Genomic DNA, 7,934 nt, shown 5'->3' on the forward strand with positions numbered 1-7,934 from the left:
TGGGAGTTGATGCTGATGATGGGGATGATGTTGATACTATCACACTTCGAAAGTTGGTTGAGCAGGTATCTGAATATGATGGCTTAAAAAACATTTGCTTGCATATAAACGAGTTCTATAGTATGTCTGTATGCATGTGTAGAGGATGTGCAAGATGGGTATTCTAGTAGTTCATCTTCTGTCCAGGTCATCATTTAACTTTGTCCTGAAGTATTCATTGGATTTTGAATCCCAGTTAGTTATATTTGAAATTTAGACTAGGTGAATTTAAAAAAGCGTTCATCCTTATGTGGTTTAGTTTTTTGTTGAATTGTAGGTATGCCTGTAAATATATTTATTATGAAGTTCGATAGTCAACTAAGTGTAGAGAACAAATGAAAAACCTGAAGTTTAACGTTAAAATAATTTTTTATTTGTTAATTTTGAAACCAATCTTATATTTTAGTTGTTGTTTTTGTCAAAATATTTTATTGTTTACATTAACCATTTAGGCTCAGTAGTCTCTTGTTACAGCTGTTGCCAATGTATAGTGACAACATTTTTTTCCTTTTTATTCTCATACCGATTTCTTTTGCTTTAAGGTCTATGCACCTAGTAAAACATTATGGTCCATGTCAATACCGGGGTTCACTGACTGATCCTGTGAAATATGCTGGGGATAGGATCGTAGCTTCATTCAATAACTTGATAAAAATTAGCAATTCTTTCTCCAAAATGAGTTGAACAAATGAGCTAATCCATGCCCCCTTCCCTCCCCCCACCCAGAAATTATTGTACTTCATTTCAACTTATAATTATTCATAACACCGATGTTATACTTGGTTTTGTCTTATAATTATTTGTTGGGTTACTGGTCTTTATTTATAATTTATTGTTGAATCTTTGAATTTTATTTTCGTTCTGCATCTGTTGGATGTAGGCGAAGTCATTTCGGCCCAATGATGAGGATGATGATGATTCAGATGATGACTATAGTGATGATGAAGTGTTGCAGTCCCCAATTGACGAGGTTGATGCTTTTGTGTTCTTTGTGGATACAATCAAACATAAGCTAAAATGTTTAGTGTTCCCTGCATAATTATCCATGTCATCATGTGACAGACTCACCTTACATATATACGTACATACATACACACTTACATACATACGTACATACATATCTACATACACGCGCGCACACACACACACACAAATATACATACATACATGCATGCATACATACACATATGTACATACATACACACAAATGTACGTACATACATATAAACATATATACATACATACTTACGTATGTACATACAAACATACATGCGTACATACATACGTACGTATATATATACATGTAAGACCCAAGAAATTTAGAGCTTATAAATAAAATTTTAGTTATATTTTATTAGAATGTGCATAAGTTTACAAGGTGAGTAGAAAATAAAGTTCTATGTTATTTATATATTTTGTTAATATAAGTGTAACACATGTTATTGTATAGTTGATAAATTTGCGATTTCCTATATTTTCAATATGATGTGTTGGTTTATTGGTAGAGATGTGTGTCTAGGATTGAATGGATGTGAGTTCAAATCCTAAGGAAAAAGATTTAATGTGAAACTTAAGTTTGACTTTATTTATATTTTTGCTTAAGGGCAAAAGTGTCTTTTCTATTTTTGTAATTAAGGTGTAGATATTATAAATAGGGGTATAGGAGGTAAAGACTTGCAATTGAAATTAAATAAGCTGAAAAGTAAAAGTTTAGAATAGAGTTTTAAAAAGAACCGATTGTGATTTTTAAGGAAACACTATCTAGATGGTTACCGTATAATAGAATTTAATAAAAAATAAATAAATAAAAGGAAGATTATTAAAGGACAAATAAAAAGGGGAGAACGTTCACATAAAGATTTGAGAGGAAGAAAACGAGAACATCGCAAGACATAAAATTTCTTTAAAGGAGAGAAAGATTTCCTTTTAGAAGAAATAGCAGAAGCATGAATGCATATTGTTAATTGATCTTTATTATTGAAGCTCTATATTTGGTTAAGGTATAGAAAACTTACGTTTTGTTTTATTGTATGATGAATGTGAATGTACCCTTGATTTTCTTTTGTTCAATTGATTGTCGTGTAATAATGATTAATGTTGTGGTGTGGTTGAATGAATATGGAATTTTGATGAGTGGCCGTAAACCAATAAACATTAAGTATTGTTAATACACCTTTAGAATTCACCTAATTGAATTCTATCATGAATTCATGTAATTGAATTCCTTGAATTTTATCCTAATATGAGTTCACATAATGGAATTATATTTCAATAGAGATTAGTTTTTTTTTTATATATAATAAAAACAGACTTTCGTTTAATTGCAGTTAACATCAAATTGGGGTTTTGGGATTTCTTTAAATAAGGGGTTAATTAGGTTTAGAGTTATATTATTAAAAGCTTATTTCTTTGGTTAACAGAACCTTAATTAGAATAGCAATTAATTGTTTCCTAAAGCAAAATATTTATTTGTTCCTTTCTTTTTCTGATTCTAATTGGGCTTGAATCAATGGAACCCAAAGGGTCCAACCTTATTCTTCTCAACGAATTCAAATATATAAAATTAAGCAAAATACTATATTTTTTAAATAAATAGTAATAATTTTAACAAAACTAGACAATATACCTATAGATTTTACTATACATAAAAATTTGCCACTTATATATATATATATATATATATATATATATATATATATATAGACACACACGTGCGCGCGCGCAAGTTCCCATATAACAAGACGAAGATTTACACAGTGCACATCTTGTTATATATGTAAATCTCCATATATTTTTTCTTCATCTTTTCAATCTTGGGAGATTCTAATCTCAAAATGTCCAAGTTTGTTGCACTCAAAACAAATATTTGTATCTTTTGGTGATTTGTCTCTTATATTGTTCTTAGAGCCAGATTTGAGGCATCTGTTCTTTACCATCGTGTCTTTCCTTTTCCTCCACATGGATTGGAGCTTCCTAGAGATGAATGAGATCTCCTCTTCATCGTTCTCGTTTATGGAGTCTTGTTCATTATCTTACTCGTCGGAGGATTCATATGTTTTGAGAGCTTTGGTAGGTGTCTTCTTGACAGCTTTAAGCGCGATACTTTTCTCCTTCTTGATAGAGCCATCTTTAAGAAATTTGAGCTCATGAACCTTTAGTATTCCCCAACTCTTTTAGACTCATTTCGTCTAGATTCTTTGATGTTCACAGAGTTTTGACCTGAGGTCTCCATTGTTTGGGAAGACTTCGTAAGATGTTATCAATATGATCAAAGTTTTCATATGACTTTTCTAGATATTTCAATTGTAAGAACCTAGAAAATAGAGTATTAGATTATATAAATGTTTTAAAATAACGAGATAAAGTATTATCTTTTAAAATAATTTGTTAATATAAATAGAAATTATAAAACTCATCTCATTACTTAAAACATCGACTATCTCTCTAGAACTTTTTCTCCTAGTTCTCTCCCACTTCTCTCTACCTTTTCTTATTCTCTGATCTTCTGTTTGACGATCAGGAGGTTCCTAGAGGATCACGGCGAAGTACTCTCCACTTCTATCTGATTGATTCTTTGTTTCGAGCAAGTAAGTTTCTACCCTTTTCTCCTTCCATTCTCGGTCTTTGATCATGCATGTAAATTTGTTTATGCATGTATCAAGAGAGTTTCTCCCTTGATTCTTAGTCAATTTGGAGTTTTAAGGTCTTTGTTCGATCATCAATTGGTGATTTGCAAGCTTTCCTAAATTCTTTGTGGTAAAAGCAACAGTTAGGGATTTTTACAGCTGTTGTAATTCTCCCTAAGGTAAGGGAAGCTAGTTGTATTTGATTTTGCTGTTAGGCAAGTTATAATCAATTTTGTATGGTGAAATATTGATTGAATTGTGAAATTGCATTGAATTGAGAAATCTAGTATGTTGAGTTGTTTGTATATATTATGTATTGATGTGAAAACTGATGAATGATGAATGATGAATGATGAGGTGAAATGCGATTTCTGATGTAAGTAATGAGTGTGATGAATTTGAGATACTAAATTGGATGAAAAATGAGTTGTCAAACTGTCATAAGTCTTTGTTTTGTATTTAGTAGAAGTAATAGGAAATTTTAAGGCTAAAAAGGGAGGTTTTGATGGGTAGGTTTGAGAAAGAGAGGTTGAGGTGAGAAAACAATTGTTTAGGAGCTATCATGAGGTAATTGGAGACTTGCTAGAAGTGTTTTATGAGTGAAATATGTCATGTAGCAAAGAGGTGGTTCATAGTTGAAATTTTGAAGTGTTTTTGGTGTAAAAAGGGAGTTTTAAGTAAGGAGATTTTGAAGTATTGAGTGTACACTATTTTGGGCAGTTAGAGGTATGTTATTAGACCTATTAGGACTTGTCTAAGTTTTTAAATGAGAAAAATATGGTGTAAAATTGTTAGGGTCATCTGAGGGTGAGTTCTTAGGGGTTTTTAGTTCAATTTTGAGGTTTTACACGGTGAGAACTTGAAACAGAAGTGATGTGAGTAATTTGAGGTGTTGAGATGTGCTATTTAGTGGATTTAGGCTTTGTTATGCAGTTAGTGGATTGATATGAGAGGTTAGTATCTAATATGAAAACTCCACTACTCATGGAAAAATCCACAATCTGATTGTGCACTTTTCTGTTTTCAATTTCGCACTTCCTAAAGTAAATTCCCAAGTTGTGGAAAAAGCCACAACTTAATAGTGGAACTTGCTAGTTTTCAATTTGTTTCTCTCGAGATAAATCCACAGGTTGTGGAAGCATTCACAACTAGGTTGTGAAACTTCTGGTTTCAACTCTGCATCTTGGACATCAATTATTTCCAAGTTGTAATTTTAACACTTAGATACACCAATCTACTAGAAAAACACAAAACTCAAATGTATGATCCGAAACAAAGGTAATGCATGATGAAATCATGCAATTAATGCAATTATGTATGCAGATGGCCTAAACTAAGATATGAATGCAATTACATTTTTATTCACACATCAGCCACCCTGTGTGCTTCCATGCTTAATTTTTAAGTGATTTATGATAACTTATTTGTTTGTTTATGGTACTTTGATGTATGATAAGTGATCTTATATGTTGGTATTCAATCTGAAAATGTATAGACATATGTATGATTTCAAATGGTTTTCAAGTATTGTAAGTATAAATATTAGAAGATTAGTCTTGGAGTTCATCTTGACATTCTAATGGTCATCCATTCTCAAGTAGAGAGGGGTGATGCATGTCATGAGAATAGTAGGAGGTCTTAGTCTAGGGGTTTTACCTTGGCCTAAGGCGAGTGATAACAGACTAACATTGTCTGTTAGCTTGGGTGGGCTAACTGTTTCATCACAAATAGTACATGAACTGTCATAGCTCAATATTCATACTAATCCAGATGGTCAAGTCAAAGGGTTGTCATGCATAAAAGGGTTGTTTGGTTTGATGTGTTAGGTGTTCTTGTGTGAATGATAACATGTGTTAATATATCATTAATTGTTGTATTCTAGCTTACCCTTTTACTTGTGATTGTGTTTTATGTTTTCCTTTGTTTTCCTTCCTTACCATGATCATCCTGTGGGTGTGAGCAGAGGGAGATGCGATCTCTTTGGAGCAGGCATTGGACGGAGGAGCTGTAGATGTTTAGTCGGTGATAGACTAGATGTTGTAGATAGTTTTGTTTCGGTTACTTTGTATATAAAGTTTCAAATTTATGATTATTTTTGGGATGACTATAAATAACTTTATATTTTCTTTCTCGTTAACTGTTCTTGATAATATTCACTAATGGAAAAATGACTTTTTATAACGTACAAAAATGACTTTTTATAACGTAGTTTCTGGAGATATAGTTCTGGGCGATTTAGTAAGTATGCACATTTTATAACGTAGCAAAAATTTACGTGTAGAACCTATTATAACGTAGTTTTTGAAGTACGTTATAATATATCAAACATATTATAATGTAATTTCTCAAGTACGTTATAATAGGATAGAAAGTATTACGACGTAAAAGTTCTTTTACGTTATAATATATGATTTTTTAAAAAAATAAAATAAAAATTAATTATTACATTTATTATCCTCTCATTCAATCAATTTATAATTAATATAACCTCAAATAAACAAATTTAATGAAATTAACAAAATAAATTTCATTTCAAATAGTCTAATATTTAATACATCATTCATATTATGCAAATTTAAATGATTCAGCAATGATACACTGTTGATTCACATCATCTGCCCAAGAATAAATCTCTACTCAATGACAACAATTTGCATATCCAAGCAAATGTCCAAAAATGGAACATTATGTTCTCGAGCATACTTAACCCCTTGCACTCCTCTATCACCAAAACCTCCTGCATACTCTTCAGTTCCTGCTTCTGGGATCCATCTTTGGCTTTGTGTAGGACGGTTCATGATATAACCACCATAAGGATACTGTCCAAAATTAACAGAGGCATGAAGAGCTGAAGCAATCCATATAATGGTAGTGCAAATCTCCACCAGATCATTAGAGGTATGCATTTTAGGCCATAGATCTGCTTTTAAGTCACCATGACCCTTCTCCACAGCTTCCTTCCACCATGCTTGCAATTCAGTATCTCCTTGAACTGCTCCCTCTTCTGAATAGTACAGAGACACATAATCTTGTACCCACTTCTTAGTAGCATTCCATATTTCTAGTCCATCAACAGCATAAGGATAATCCTCTATCGCAAGTCTGGCCATGAGGGGCAGTGATATCCTCAACCGCCAACCCTCTAAATCAATCAAAAGAAAAAAAAGAGTTATTTTGATAACAAGGCCATAATTGGACACATTGATCTTTCTAATTTAATATGGTTAATTTACCTTTTAATGAGATCCTTTGGTAAAGCTTGGTCAGAGAAAACCCAATTCTTGTATACAGCAGAAGACATCTCCATTGAATACGGTCCAGGAAAAAAAGATTGCTCTATAATGCTACCCGCATTAATTAGGGATTTCCTGGCAAGTGAATTAATATTTAATGTGTCACGAAAGTGAGGATGAAGGAGTTTATAAATGCGGTGAAGTACACTGAGATTCCTGTGTGTTGCTATGACAAATGGCTCCATCACTGCATGAGTATGTAACCTGTGACAGGCAACAGGAAAGTTACGAGATAAAATTTCATACTACATGTTTGCATAAAAAGAGTTCGAGCTNCAAGTACTCCTTAAATTAAATAGATTATTTATTGTTGATCTTGCATATGTATGTTGGTATATACCAGTGGCTAATGACTTGATGATAGTTGGTGTCATTTACAGTANCATAAGCTTTGGCCAGTTGCCAAATTGTACTTTCAACACCTTTGTCTGCAGGCAGCACCACTGTAGTCTCGACATTCGGATGATCAGATGGCTTGCTTAATTCAATAGCAAGTGGTTTCAATGTCCCATCATCTTTCAAGAACAAGAATGTCCTGGTGGCATAAGCCTTTGCAGAAGGAAGCTCATTTGTCTTCGTCAAATACGCCATGAATGCGTCATAGTAATCCAATATGAATAATCTCCTATCAGCAAATGCATGTTCCACAAATTTAAGTTCAGTGATCACTTTGTTAATATCATATACCTTTGAATCACAAACAGTATCACTTCATATCCCTTTATGTAGGAAAGAATAATTCCATATCCAAGTATTTAGAGGAAGTGTTGAACCCCTTGCATATCCAAGTAAGAGAGAGCAAGAACCTCATGAAAATTACAAACCCGAAGAAGGACCGAGGGTAAGTAAATTTGTTCTTGAGAGTGAACAAATAACTGATCATCTAAAGCAAAATCATCATAGTTGCAAAATATGACAAAAGATGCTTCAAGCAATTGCAAGTTCCTATATTCCCTCATTAAAAATANTGAGCCAA

At 32.6% G+C, this 7,934-nt stretch overlaps 1 pseudogene; it reads right to left on the reverse strand.

Moving 5' to 3' along the window:
• Positions 1-6,167: 6,167 nt before the first annotated feature.
• On the reverse strand, positions 6,168-7,669 carry LOC106774680 (annotated as a pseudogene).
• Between the last annotated feature and the right edge of the window lie 265 nt (positions 7,670-7,934).

This window comes from Vigna radiata, chromosome 10, assembly GCF_000741045.1.
Source record: "Vigna radiata var. radiata cultivar VC1973A chromosome 10, Vradiata_ver6, whole genome shotgun sequence".
In the NCBI taxonomy this organism is placed as follows: domain Eukaryota; kingdom Viridiplantae; phylum Streptophyta; class Magnoliopsida; order Fabales; family Fabaceae; genus Vigna; species Vigna radiata.